General features: G+C 36.5%; 1 protein-coding gene and 1 non-coding gene across 9 annotated transcripts in view; both read left to right on the top strand.

Moving 5' to 3' along the window:
* The window catches only part of SETD2 (SET domain containing 2, histone lysine methyltransferase), a 125,507-nt gene that overhangs the window by 16,183 nt on the left and 93,568 nt on the right, over positions 1 to 15,756 (top strand). The window lies entirely within an intron of this gene.
* TRNAK-CUU (transfer RNA lysine (anticodon CUU)) lies at positions 354 to 426 on the top strand. The gene has a single exon. It is a non-coding gene; the product is annotated as a tRNA-Lys (tRNA).

Below are 15,756 nucleotides of genomic sequence, written 5' to 3' on the forward strand. Positions count from 1 at the left end.
TCCCTTTCCCTTTCTCTTTCCCTTTCCCTTTCCCTTTCCTGATTTTATCTATTTAAGATTTTATTAGAGTGAACCAAGTGAGCAGGGGGGAAGGGGAACGGAGGGGGAGGGGCAAGCAGACTGCTGAGTGTGGAGCCTGAGTGGGTCTTGATCACAGGACCCTGAGCCAGAACCAAGAGTCGGATGCGCAATGGACTGAGCTGCCCAGGCATTCTTACATCTTTTTCATCATACTAGTTACGGTGTTTACAAGTGTCCATTTTGGTTTTCAGTGCTCTCATCAGTATAGATGTAGATATGAAAACCAACTGCCTACTTTGACTCTTCTTTATGATATTAGCTGTTGTTGGGGTGCCTGGCTGGCTTAGTTGGTAGAGCATGTGACTCTTGATCTCATGGTCATGAGTTCAAACCCCATGTTGGGCATAGAGCATATTTAAAAAAATAAATAAAATAAAAAGATACTGGCTAGTGTTGTTAATTTCAAGTCCTAGCCCTATCATTTTATTTTACCCTTGGTTGTTTCCATGAGGGGTGCATCTACCTTGTCAGTTTGTAATATTTTTCTGTCATAGAGGATAAGATTTGACCTCTTATAGTGAGCTTTTGATGGTACTTCATATCTCTTTGTGATTACTGGAATATTTTTAAGTGGCTAGGGGCTTGTTGGCTAGGTCTGTGGACCAACTGCATTTTCTTAAATTCTTGTGTAGTATAACTTGACATTTGAGACATAAAAAATCCCATAGGATAGGAGTTTTGATACATTTCTGTTTTATAGATGAACCAACTTTATATTCTGCATTATTTTATAAATCTTACACATCTGGAATTTGGTATCTGGAAGTAAATTGTAACCAGATTTCTAATTTGCAAAATGATGTACAAAATACCCTGTTGTTTTTATGTTTACCTTAACACAAGATTTTTCTCAAGAAATGGAAATACAGCACTCTGGTGACTTACCCTAAAAGATTGGCAGATTGGTAAAAAATAGATTTAGGTATTAAGAATATTAATAATCTCCTTCCCAAACAAAATATCTACTGTTACTGAATTTTTGCTTTTTTAAAAAATTTTCTCAACCATGAGTCTTTTTTAATTAAATGATCCCTAAAGTAGAACTGTGTGTTGATGCTACTTATCAGAAGTTAATTTATAGAAAATATTTCCCATCATGGCATAATGTTCACTGTCGTTACATATTTGTGATCTGTGTGTTTTTTATTACCGTTGGGGAGTGAAATTCTAAATAAAGTTTAAATCAGATGGGTAAATCTTGGATTGTTTCTGCTTGGGTAAATGGATTAATGCTCAGCCATAGCCAGGTGAATGAGCTCTGATTGTGGATAGATGCGTGATTGAATGGTAACCGGAATATATAAGTTTTGCCAGAACACTTCTAACCACCCACCTTCACTTGCTTCATGTGGACACATGGTCCCTTGAGGTTTACTTGTTTGGGGATTGGTTATCCTCCCTTGTATTGCAATTAAACATTAACTTTTTTATTATGAAAAATTTCAAATATTCATACGGGAGAGAATATATAGTACAATGAATGCCCTCCCTGCCCAGTATACTCATCCAGCTTTAACAGTTACTAATACTTTGCCATTTTGGTTTTTATCTGTCTCCCATTTTTGTTGTTGTTGTTATTGGAATACTTTGAAGCACTCCAGGTATTTTTTTTTTCATGCTTTTGTATCTTTAAGAGATAAAGCCTTTTTATTTTTATTTATTTTTAAAGATGTTATTTATTTGAGAGAGAGAGAATGTGTGTGAATGAGCAGGAAGGAGGAGGATAGGGAGAGAGTCTCTGAAGCAGACTCTGCTCTGAGTGTAGAGCCCTACCCAGGGCTCAGTCCTACAACCATGAGATAATGACCTGAGCTGAAACCAAGAGCTGGGTGCTTAACTGACTGAGCTACCCAGGCACCCTGAGATAAAGGCTTTTTAAAAAGTAACCACCTGGGCATCTGATTTCTCAGGGTCCTGGGATCAAGTTCTGCGTTGGGCTCCCTGCTCAGTGGGGAGCCTCCTTCTCCTTCTACCTCTGCCTCTGTCCTCACTGGTGCTTGCACTGTTTTGTGTTTGCTCTCCTCCTCTCTCTCAAATAAATAAAATCTTAAAAAAAAAAAAAGTAACCACAATAGCATTATCATGCCTAGTACAATTGGCAGTAATTCTTTAATGTTACTTAATTTCATTTTTTTTTTGAAGTTAGGATCTAAATAAGCATGTGATTACCAGATTTCAGATCTCTCAATAAGTAATAGTAGCCTGTTACGTTTATTGGCTCTGTGCGTCCTTGTGGTATCCTTTAACATGTTTTTCTATTACCTGTATTTTTTAGAGACTGGTAGTTACATCAGACTCCCCACCCCAGCTTTTTATTGATTACCTATTGTATCACTTATTTTAGTGATGGCAAAATTAACCAGTGGATTTTGGTATAGTCATCCTGATCCATCTGTTACAAAGTTCCCCATCAGCCTTTCACCTACTGATTTTAGTTGCTGTTGATGATTGTTGAGTTTACTAGATCGAATTCTCCTACTGACTGTGCTGAAATACAGTTCATATGGAAAGATAGGAAAAATACGGAATTCTTTGTCAATTTTCAGGTAATGAGTGGGTATCTTATTGGTAATCTAATCTCCAAAGATGATCAATGGGGACTTATTTTTTTATGAGTTTATCTTTATTTGTTGTACTTTAGTACATTGCACTCATTTTTTGTTCTTATTGTTGCTCAGATTGCCTCATTGTTGTCCAGTGGAAGCCTTTTCAGATTGGCTTCTGTGATCTTTTGTATGATCCTGGTAATCTTTGATAACTTCCTTGGCCCCAGCTCATTTATACACTTTTTATCGCAGTCTAGAGTCAGCCATTTCTTCTGTGAGTCTTGGTTCCTTTTAATAAAAATAGTATTTAGATACCATAATCTATATACTAGTCATGGTATTCATGGCTACTGGGTTGTCAATGCTTAGGCCTTTTCATTGGATAGTTAAGATATATGTATTTTTTAGAAAAAGAAAATCATACTGATTTTTCCAATTCGTATTTAAGGTTTTTTTTTTTTTTTAAGATTTTATTTATTTATTAGAGAGACACACACATACACAGAGGCAGAGACACAGGCAGAGGGAGAAGGAGGCTCCATGCAGGGAGCCCCAAGCAGGGCTTGATCCTTGGTCTCCAGGATCAGGCCCTGGGCTGAAGGCAGTACTTAACTGCTGAACCACCCGGGCTGCCCTATTTAAGAGTTTTTATGTTGAAACTATTTTTTTTTTTTTTTTTTTTTTTTAGATTTTATTTATTCATGAGAGAGAGGCAGAGACACAGGCAGACAGAGAAGCAGGCTGCATGCAAGGAGCCTGATGTGGGACTTGAACCTGGGAATCCAGGATCACACCTTGAGCCAAAGGCAGGTGCTCAACCGCTGAGCCACCCAGGCGTCCCTGTGTTGAAACTTATTATTACTTTTATGTAGAAAATCTTAGTTCCTAATGACATTCATGGAATAACTTAATCTATTTATATGTGACAGTTTCGGTAATGATGTCAGTATTAATATAGTAAGACCACCAACAGTTTAAGATTTGTTTTTTTTCCCCCCCTCAGGATATAGTTCAGTAAGGTATTTGTAGTCAAAATACTTTAGTTTTTGTGTTTATGCCAATCATCAATTTGGTATAGTTTTTATAGTTTGAATTTCTAGAAATTATTTTTTTTTACTTTCTGATTTAAAAAAAAAGTTATTGGAATAAAAGAATGTTCGAAGAGGAGTAACTTTGGGATGCCTGGGTGGCTCAGTGGTTGAGGGAAGAGGAATAACTTTACATCCTTGATCTCCTCTCATCATTTCCGTTAATATATACTCATTATGTTTAATTTTGGTTGAGTCTTCTATTTTCCACTGTTTTGTGTCTTGCTGTTTCACTTATCAATATATTCTGGAGATCCTACCAGAGCAGTATACAGAGCTCCTCATCATTGCTTTATTATGCTGTATACTGCTTTATTGAATGGATGTACCAGAGTTATTCAGCCACTCTTTTGATGAACATTTAGGCTAGTTCCAGTCTTTTGCTATTACGTGGATAACCTTTGCATTTTATTTTAACCTTCATTTTTCCATGCACGAAATGGTGAGGGGTGGTGTGTTCAGTGCATTGTAATTCACAGTGATCTTATATTATTATTGGCTCTGCCTTGTAAGAATAAGTGTTTCAGGGTTGGTTTGTTTTGAGGCATGGTTATCTTTATCATACTTGTCCTTTTATTAGTTGACTTGAAACCTTTCTGTTTCACACCTCAAACATTAATTTGCTATTTTTGGAAAATGCTTAATAACTAGAAAGTAAATGATGGCTATTGTGTTTTAGCTTTTGCTCCTGAAGAAAACTGAATTTTTCTTTCTCTTTCTCTCTCTCTTTTTAAACTGAGTTTCATTCCTTTTCTGTGTGTTTTGATTTGGGTCTGGAGGTGATTTATTCTAGGAACATTCTGAGTTGCTGTATTCATTGTGTTACCAAAATTTAAATGCAGCCCATGTAGATTTTTTTAAAATATTTATAACAGAAAAAAACTTGCTTGTGAAACATGAAAGAATGAAATTATTTTCAGAAGCATTTTTAATATTAACACCAAAGAAAGCAGGTATTTATGAAAAAGAAAGATTCTGAATTATTATCTTTGCGTATAAAAAGAGAATCGTCTTCTATCTCATGTGTGTAGGTTTAATCACATCACGTGTTTTACTTTCATTGTTTTAATTTTGAAGGTGAGTTTTAAAGAGCTAATTTGCATCAGAATCTATAACCACACGAAGGAAGTGACCACCATCTATTTTCATGTTTCTGTTTAATGTGGTTAAGAGTAGGACTAGAAGGCTGGTTGGTATAAGTATTCAGTCTGGTAAAATACAGGGTAGGTGCAACTTTTAAACACTCACTACTTTATATCCTACAATCTATCTGTAGCAAGCCATCTCCCTCAGACTCAGTATTCCTCACTGATTTCAGTAGAGTATTTCCTCATGGAAGAGTCTACTCTGAAGTTGTGGCAGTGAGGGAGACCAAAAAACCTAGTGATTTCTTGCATACAGTTTAGGAGTTTCTTTAGATACGCAGTGGACTAGATTTCTTGCATACAGACTAGGAGTTTCTTGAGACACATGACCATCAGGACAATTACTCTTTATTTCATTATACAGCCCCTTCTGTTGCTAAGCAGATAATTTACTAGTACACTGAGTCAAAATATGTTTCTCTGGAACTTTTTTGCCCTTTGCTCCTAGTTCTGTGTAATAGCTAATAAATATTTGATTTAAAGAGCAAGGGCTCTGCAATCAAAAAGCCTGGATACTTGGCTCTGTCACTTTGTTAGCAATGATGTTAGGTTTCTTCATTTACAAAATGGGAATACAAATAGTATAACCTTTATAGGTTTGAGGATTGCAGAAGGACTAGTTGTATGTAAAGCATTTATTCTAGTAACCCACAAATAGAAAATATTCTGGTAGCTGCTTATAGTGGGAATGGTAGTCTAGTAATGGGGGCTATACGACAGTAGTATAATGTGACCAGCTCACTAAGAACTTATCCTCAATTCCTTCTGTGGTGATTCATTGGCTGGTACTAAAATTGGATTTCAGCATTAACACATTTCTGTCTTTTTAAGGTTATTTGTTTATGGGGATCCCCCTCCCACATCTACCTAATGAGGAAAATAAAACAGATAACTTAAGAGACTTAACTTAAAATAGTGAATAAAAGTAGTGAAACTCATTTGTATATAACAGGCCCTAAAATGTTCAAATTAGATCATCACATACTTTTGGGAAAAGCAGATTGCTTGAAGAGGAGAACGTAATTCACTTCATGTAGGTGTTCCTGCAAACCAGGTTAGAAGACAAATTTAGCCATTTCAGGTAAATATACAATTGTTAACATTTGGAATGATATTCTTACCTTTCCTCACTGACTGTGGAACTCTACAGGGATACATTTTGAGATCATCTGTGTTTGTTTACAAAGTGATTGCTTGTTTAAAGAAAATAACTTCTTAGTTTTACTCACTATCATATGTAGATACTATGTTAAAATAAAGTTTCAACTCTTGGGGCCTGAGAATGGTTGATGGATGTGATGTTGGGGGAGAGAGCTGTTATTTTCATGTGTGTGTGTGTGTATATATATATACATTATATATATACATATATATATGTATGTATGTGTATACACTATATATATAGTGTATAGATATATACACTATATATACATATGTATATGTATGTATGTATAAACACTATATATATACATATATATATATGTATGTATGTGTATATATACATATATAAGATAGTGTTTGGATCAGATTATTTCCTGTGAGAATATTCTTGCCTGAAATTTAATAACATTTCATTAATTTTTTTTCTAGATTTAATCTGTATATATGAGCCTCTATTAAGAGCTCTCTGTATATTTTAGATACTATGCTAGTTGAAGATGTGGACTTAAAGCAAATGAGTAACAAGTGCTTCTGTTTATCAGGTCCATTGGCACTAGTTCAGGTTAGCGAATTCATTCAAAGTGCTTTGCCTAAAGTTTCCAGGCCTTTCATAAAAAGCGGGGTGGTATTCATGGCTTCATTGTCTACATAAATCACATATATTTCTCATGGATGTTTTAATTCACTTGTCCTCCTGGGTCCTATGTTTTGGATGAGAAAGTATGGCAGATGTTATAAATTAATTTATGGTCATTCTGAATGGCTTTTTTTTTTTTCTCAAGTCACTTTTTAGGTGTGTCTTTTTCTTTGAGAATTGCTTGAAATGAGAAAGTTAAAACATGGTACTATTATTAAGGATTTCTTTTTAATTCAAAAAGTGATGAGAATTTATGCTAGGAATGGAAATGGTAAAGCCAGGGTAAATATAAGGGCTAAATGTTGCCTTTGTCTCTTTGTACTGAAACCCTAGCTGGGAGGCTGAAACAGTAAATAAAATTTGGTCAAGGTTGTAAGTGATTGTCAGTCTGGAAAGTACATGGTGTAGGGGTTGAGTTTAGTAGTAGTGCCTGGAATGGTAAGGAAAGGGATAGGACAAGACAATATGGTACTGAGTGCATACTAGGTAATTGCCAAATAAATGAAAGACCAAAGTAGCTGAGGAGATTAAGATGGGTTTAGGGGGGATGATATGTGTGTATGGAGGAGGCTGGGAGAGAGGGAGGAGGATGGTAGAATGAAGAGCAGTATGGGGATGCCTCGGTGGCTCAGCGGTTGAGCTTCTGCCTTCGGCCCAGGGCATGATCCCAGGTTCTAGGATTGAGTCCCACATTGAGGTCGTTGTGGGGAGCCTGCTTCTCCCTCTGCCTATACCTCTGCCTTTCTCTCTGTGTGTTTCTCATGAATAAATAAATAAATCTTTTTAAAAACAGTATGAAAAATGACTTGAGGTTGAGACTGATCTATGTTTGAATTTGGAGACCATCTTAACCATTGAAATTCTTCTGGGGAGTAGTGTAAAGCAAGTTCAGCTAGATAGGAAGTGGGAATGATGGTGTCAGACATTTACTGAGTACTTCCCTTTGTTCTGAGTAGTGTTTTTGGCATTTTTTTTTTTGTAAAAGATTTTATTTATTCATAAGATAAAAGGCAGAGACCTAGGCAGAGGGAAAAGCAGACTCCCTGCGGGACTTGATCCCAGGAATCTGGGATCACATCCTGATCCAAAGGCAGATAGATGTACAACCTCTGAGCCAGCTAGGTGTGCCTGTTTTTGGCACTTAAATGCCGCTGGCAGCAAGATAAAACAAACTTGTGCTCAAAAGGAGCTTGTTTCTAGTGAAAGGAAATAGCACTACATTATAAAAAAAGATTAAGAAGAAAAAGGAAAGTAAAAAAAATCCCATATTGTTAATACTAGGAATAAACTAAGGACTAAAATGCGATAGAGTGATGGGAGAATCTTGGAGATAACATTTGAGCTGTCATCCTGTTACTGAGAAGGAGCAATCTGTTGAAGATCTAGAGAAAATGGTATTCTAACAAGACACCTTCAGGTGAAAAGGTCAGAAATTAGTTTGGAATGTTTGAGGTACAGAAAGAGGGCTTATGTGGGCTAGAACCTAGGGAATGAGGAAGGACTGTGAAAAGAGGTTAGAGAGAGAGAGTAGGCAGGTATGTGCCATGATCTGATTTATGGTTTTGAAAGATCATCTGGCTGTTCAGTAAATTTATAATGTGTATAATGATCATTATAATTGGTGTATACACATGTATGTAATAATCATCATTAGCTCCATTTTGACCATGTTATATTTGAGATATATAGGAGATATTCAAGTAGAGATGTCCATTTGTCCATTGAGTACTTGGGTAAGTATGTACATAGTGGTTGGATTTGGAGATGGGGGAGTTACCAGTATAGATGATACTGAAAGCCATGAATCTGGATAAGGGAAGAGGGAAAAGATAAGATGGAGAAGAGAAGGAGAGCCAAGCAGGGATCAGATTTTGGGGTATTCCAACTTGAAGACATCCAGTAGAATAGAAAGAGCAATAAGATTAAGGAGGGAATACCCAGTAAGGGTAGGAGGAAAACAGGAGAATGTGGTCCCTGGAATGAAATTGACCATTGGCTTTTAAGATATTGGTCCCTAGTGGGACGCCTGGGTGGCTCAGTGGTTGAGTATCTGCCTTTGGCTCAGGTCGTGATCCTGGGGTCTTGGAGTGGAGTCCCACCCACATCAGGCTTCCTGTGGGAAAGAAGGAGGGTTCTCCCTCTGCCTATGTCTCTGCCTCTCTGTGTCTTTCATGAATGAATAAATAACATCTTAAAAAAAAAAAAAAAGATGTTAGTCCCTAATAACAGCCCACCTCCACTCCGGCCTTTTTTTTTTTTTTTTTAAAGATAAAGTATCTTTAAAGCTGTTTGAGAATGAAGAAAAAGAGAGACTGATAATAGAGGAAAGGAAAGAAATAGGAAATGGAAGTCTGAGAAGGCAAGAGGATAGGGCACTGAGTAAAGTGATGGGATCAATTGAGATTGGTCAGGGTGATGATAGTATTAAAGATTATGGGTAGGAAGATTTGTGAAACAGGCATCTCGGAGAGTAAGAAAGGGAATTGAGTGGCACAAGTCATAGAGTGAGTGAGTAGTAGAGACATGGCAGGATTTCAATGTAGAAATCATCGAAGTTTGATCTTTTTGCTGTGTTATATTGCCATCCTAATAAAATTATAAATGCTAAAGGTGTGCTTTCATGGACAGGAAAGTAGGATGAGGTTGAACCAAAAAAAAAAAAATTTTTAAAAAGAAAGACCCTCATTAGCTTTCTCATTTATGGCAATTATTATTACCTTGTATTGTGGTTATTTGGTATACCTCTGTGCCATCTTACCTCAAGCAAAGGGAGAAATTCAGTGAACTTGACATCTTGCCCTAATAGAGTTAATACTTAAATAATTGTTGAACAAATGGTCTTGTGATTGATACAAGTTCTGATATATGTCATTAATACTGTTGCCTTTCTAAAATAAGTCATTGGGCAATCCATCAATGTGGTTGTAAGCTGTTGAAAAACGTGATGTGGTCTCCACTTTTGCCGTAAGTTTACCTAACTCATGGTAGTTAGCTAGGATACCTATTTCCTACAAAAACCTTGACCTTCAGAAGGATTAACAGAGTTTGTTGAGAAGAAGTTTGCAAATGTGTATGATCTTGGGTCAAGCTGTGAACTAAGTAGATTTGATCTTTTGTAATAAAAGTTTTACTTATGAAGGCTTTCTCCCTGATGTGCCACTTTTCTGTATCATTGAATATCAGAGGCATTTAAGGTTTTACATGTATGATATTATAAGTGCCTAAAAGTGTAAATGTCAAAACATGCATGACTTCTGACTTCTTCATTCAGTGCATTCATTCTGACTTCTTTTTCCAGGACAGATGTTTTTGTTTGTACTTGTTGGGGAGCAGGTCACAGATTTAGCAACCTAAAATGGAAACAAATGGGGGGGAGTGTAGCTAAAGCTATGAAATTCCATTTCTTTCCTAATAGTGGAGATAATCACTTAAGTATTTGAGAAGGGCTCTCTGCCAGTATTTCTTCATGACCTTTCCTTGGGACTGAGTACACACAGCAAGTTACCTTTCTTCCAGAGAGTTCAGAGTACAACTTGAGTATACCTCTTGGCGAGGATATGTTACAAGCAATGTTGGGAAATACTCTTCAGGTTGTCATTGGTGGCTTCCTTCCTTTGTTACCAACAGTTCTCTTATCTTTTGAGTTTTCAGCTCTTCACAATACCCTGCATCTATAATTTCAGTTTAGGGTCTAGTTTTTATGTAGCTTATTCTCATCACTGCCTTCCAGAATATGAATTTGAAAAATTGGAGGTAGTGTTTCTCTGGCTGAGGCTCTATGACTCTCTAAGAGTCCACATAGCCTTTTTCTTAACAATTTCTTAAGGGATGGACATTTTGTAAGGGTATTTAAGAGTTTTTCCATATTTGATTAGCTTTGAAATAATTTCAGACTTACAGAATGATCAAAAATAATAGTTTCCTATATATCGCCTTCACCCCATGTGAACGTTTTACCATTTATCATTTTTTTCTACACACATACATACACAAATTACATTTTTTCTGAAATGTTTGTTAGTTAGAATTATGCCTTTTTACTCCCATATTGTCCAGTGTGTATTTTCTAAAAACAAAAGCATTCTCTTTTTTTTTTTTTACGATTTTATTTATTTATTCATGACAGACCCAGAGAGTGAGAGGCAGACATACAGGCAGAGGGAGAAGCAGGCTCCATGCAGGGAGCCCGATGTGTAACTCGATCCTGGATCTCCAGGATCAGACCCTGGACTGCAGGCGGCCCTAAACCGTAAGGCCACTGGGGCTGCCCAAAGGCATTCTCTTATAATCATTGTGCAGTTATCAATTTTGAGAATTTAACATTGACATAATAGTGTTTTCTAACTCACACACCTTAAAAATTATTTTGACCAGTTTGAAGTTTTAAAATGCATTTCACTTGAAAATTGACTTTTTCAGTGGTAATTTTCAAGTAAAATAAATTTTAGTATACTAATTTTAGATTAAGTCAGTATTCTTCAATTGAGAACTATCCTTTGATATCTGACAATTTTTGGTCTCTTTGAAAAAGGCCCATATATCACTCAGATGTGAGGAACACTGACTTTGAGCATTTGAGGAGTGTGAGTTTTAATAAGAAATCTTTATAAAGATTCATTCCCACTTCATCTTTAAAGTCTTATTAAAATCAAGATAGAGTAATAATTGCTGTTTCTGATTTGTGGTTCAGGAAATTAAGTGAACTTGTAGGCCTAGAATGAGAACTTCTAGGACATTATTTTTAGCTTTACATCTAGAACAGGAATTCTATCTCATTTGAAGTAGGTTCTCATCCAGATTCTTCTTAAACATTTTTGGTGACAAGGAAACTTCAGTGCCCTATACAATGTCACATTCCACTTGCAGATGCCTCACATATTATTTTTACATATCAGAAAGACCAACCACTCAGATGATTGGCAAAGGACCTGAAAAAGCACTTCCCAGCAAAAAGAAAATAGCAATGACTTACAAACGTGAAAAGCTATTCTACATAAAAAACATGTAGAGGGATCCCTGGGTGGCTCAGCAGTTTAGCGCCTGCCTTTGACCCAGGGCATGATCCTGGGAGTCCTGGGATCGAGTCCCATGTCGGACTCCCTGCATGGAGCCTGCTTCTCCCTCTGCCTGTGTCTCTGCCTCTCTCTCTCTCTCTCTCTCTCTCTCTCTCTCTCCATCTCTCATGAATAAATAAACAAATCTTTTTTAAAAAAAAAGTAGAACTAAAAAATGAAGCTACTCATGTATATACTGATATATAATGGTACCCAGGCTTTAAATGGAGAAAAACAAGGTATAGAATTTCTCTTCTAGAAATTCTGGAAGGATATAAGGAACTTAATAGTTGTTGTCATTAGAGAAAGAGATCTAATTTGAGTTGTATATCTCTTATATAATGAATTTTCCCCAGGTACATATATTTTTCAAATAAAGAAAATAAATTTAAAATGTTCAAACTGGGATGCCTAGATGGCTCAGCAGTAGCATGTCTGCCTTCGGCTTGGATCGTGATCCCCGGGTCCTGGGATCGAGTCCCACATCAGGCACCCCACAGGGAGGCTGCTTCTCCCTCTGCCTATGTCTCTGCCTGCCTTTCTTTTTTTTCTTTTTCTTTTTCTTTTTCTTTTCTTTTCTTTTTTCTTTTTCTTTTTCTTTTCTTTTTTCTTTCTTTCTTTCTTTCCTTCTTTCTTTCTTTTTTTTTAAAGATTTTATTTATTCATGAGAGACACAGGCAGAGAGAGAAGCAGGCTCCATGCAGGGACCCCGATGCTGGACTCCGTCCGGGCACCCCAGGATCATGCCCTGGGCCAAAGGCAGACACTCAACCACTGAGCCACCCAGGCGTTCTTCTCTCTCTGTCTTTCATGAATAAATAATCTATTTAAAAATGTTCAAACTTAAAATGAGCTAAAATCTCTCATTCCATACTTCTGTTGGTCACAGATCCAACTTCAGGAATTGTGCAGAATAAGAATATTTTATCTTCTAAGTTTTCTGATATTTTAAAATAAATCGCTATGGCCTTGTAAGTGGTCTTTCTTCCAGTGTAAATAACTGTACCATTTATTGTATGACATGGTATCCAGAATAGATTCCCTTACTGTCCATCTATTTATGAATATTTTTGATATGGCCAAATCTCTCTCATACTAGGCTTCCTTGTGGAAGCTTTAGTTTTTGTGTGTCCTAACCAGAGATACTGGATAGTTAATTGGCTGAATTTAATAGTCATGTCATTCTTTGGTTCTTTGAACTTGCTATGACTAAATCTCTTAATTAAGTCGTTTTCTACATGTGCCCTGTGACCTATTCGAGATTTGTCACTATGCTGACATAGATTAATCAACATTCTTTAAATATAGTTCTTCAGCAGTCTGCAGATACTTATTCTATACATTTTTGACAGACAACTGGCTTCAGTCTTCTGTTTTTCCTTCTGTAGTAGCTTTTCAAAAGAAGAAATAAGGCCATTCTAGTGTGATCTTATGCTAGAGAGTTAAATGGCTGTTTTCTCATGCTTCAGTATTTTTCATGGCAAGGATACTGGGGACTCTGTACTCCTAGCTGTATTCCATACCCTTGTTCCGTCAACCTTCCTTCAATATTATTTTCTGCTATTTACCAAAAGTGTTCTTTAATTGAAAAACACTTGTGGCTGATTCTTGCTATGAATTGTGGCCTCACGATTTTGTTTCTTCAAAAAGGTCTTGTCCTCTTACTGCAGCAGCAGTCTGCTTCCATGGCCACAGCTGGGTGTTGTCGTTTCCTGGAAATGTACCCCAATTCTGGTACTCTGACCATAATTCAGATTCTTTCACCTTACCCTTCTCCCTCTCTTTCTGGTTTCCAGTAGATTTATTCTTCGAAGCTTCTAGTATCTTTCCCCTACCCTTTTCTTTCAGTTTATCAGCTTCTTTCAGATTTCACTCTTCTCTGTTATCTGTGGATTACTAGTTCAGTCATTTACGTATTCTTGAGAATGCTTTCAGTTCTCCTTGCCTTCTACCCCTTTTGTCCCATCCAACTTGTGGGAGTAACTCACCAGTTGTTAACTTCATTTGCTTCTAGATAGTTTAATGCTGCCAGCAAAAGCAGAATAACTGTGCTGACAAGCTCTATTATAAATTAGTAATGTCCAACTTTGGGCAGCAACATTGAGGATTATAGTCTGCTTCCATTTCTGTTCCTTACACTTGAATTTTAAGTATTTTACCCTGAATTGTGTATTTGTTAAGTATTTTACCCTGAATTTACACTTGAATTTTAAGTATTTTACCCTGAACTTAAAAAGAAATTTTAAGTATTTCTCTCAACTTTCAAATGAGGATGTGAGAGAGAAAGAGAAACCAAAAGGATATGCTTTCCTTGTTTTGAAACTTAACTGTGTCTTCACTCCTCTATATTCCCTTTTCTCAAGATCATTCTCTTCAATCTGTTATAGTGATTCCATATTTTTTTGTACTAAACACCTTGTTTGCTTACCTGTTCTATTTATGATGAGAAAGGAAAGCAAGATACAGAATGGTTTGTATAATATGATTGCTATACTTAAAAAGGAAGATCTTTGTTTACCCCTGTCCTCTGTATCACTGCCATGTACACAGAAGTATTAAAAGACTTCTTAGACCAAGGTGTTAACAACAGTTGTCTCTGGATATTGGATTGTGGACTTTTTGCTTTTGTGTAAATTAGTCTGTCTGTCTTTCTCTTTCTTTCTTTCTTTCTTTCTTTCTTTCTTTCTTTCTTTCTCTTTTCTTTTCTTTTTTCTTTTCTTTTCTTTTCTTTTCTTTTCTTTTCTTTTCTTTTCTTTTCTTTTCTCTTCTTTCTTTTTAAAGATTTTATTTATTTATTCATGAGAGAGACAGAGAGAGAGGCAGAGACACAGGCAGAGGGAGAAGCTGGATCCATGCAGAGAGCCTGATGTGGGACTCGATCCTGGGACCCCAGGATCACACCCTGAGCCGAAGACAGACACTTTAACCCCTGAGCCACCCAGGAATCCCTGGTCTTTTTCTCTATTAACATGACATGCTTTTACTATGAGAAAATTTTATATTGTCCCCCATATTTTCTGTATGGGCATATATTATAAACATTTTGTTATGTTTTGGGAAATGTCTTGCCATCTCTCTCAAGCAGTTCTCTGATTTCTGAAATGGAGCATTATTTCCTCCCCACCTCTATAATGTTTCATCAGCTTTTTAATAATGTGATGACTTTCATTATAGTTTGTCAGGATTATCCTCTTCATTTGCTGTCTGAAGTAGAGATGCTGAGGCTTAGGAAAGAGTTCTGGTGACCTCAGTATTTCCAGCACTTCATGTGTATGGATACCATGTAGACGAGTATGAACATTCTTAAATGTCTACTGAAAAGGAGAGTACAAATAAAATGAATGACATTCCAAATGCTTGGATGTGTCCAAGTACCTTTTATGTTCTTGAAAAAATTCCTGTGGTACTAATTTAAGTCAAATCTAGTATGTTATAAGTTGTAAGACACAGCTGTCTTATGAACCATTAAGAAAGGAAAAAATGCTGCCAATCAAACTATGATGTTATTGATAGTGTGATGCAGAGATGTTGTATGTGGGGAAAATGTACATCATAGAATTAATGAAATACAGTTGTTCTAAGATTGCATTTATGAAGATTTTAGTGGTTTAGGGGTAGAATAGTGTTTAACCTTGACCCTGATTCAGATCTCATCCATATATTGGCAACTTTTTTCTCCTTCATTACTTGGTTTTTGTATGGCTACATAAACACTGGTTAATGGACTGAATTATGATGGAATCAGGCCTATATTTTGAGACAGGGTTTTGTACATTCCTTTAAAGGAGCTTTTAAAACAAATTATTCCAGTCTTGCCATACAGCCTATAGAGTGTTCTGCTTAAAATACTGATCTGGTTGTCATAACCTAAAGCCTTTTTGTCGCTTCCCTTTCCCCAGTATGCCTTGGTGCACTGGTATACACCAGACTTTTGGCTTTTGATTCCTTAGTCTTAGGACACAAGTGTGGTTAGGACATAACTATGTGCTCAGTGAGCCATAAGCTGTGATGTGGAGCAGAGTGTATACCTTGTAATCAGCAAAG

This window comes from Vulpes vulpes, chromosome 9 (assembly GCF_048418805.1).
Source record: "Vulpes vulpes isolate BD-2025 chromosome 9, VulVul3, whole genome shotgun sequence".
Classification (NCBI taxonomy): Eukaryota; Metazoa; Chordata; class Mammalia; order Carnivora; family Canidae; genus Vulpes; species Vulpes vulpes.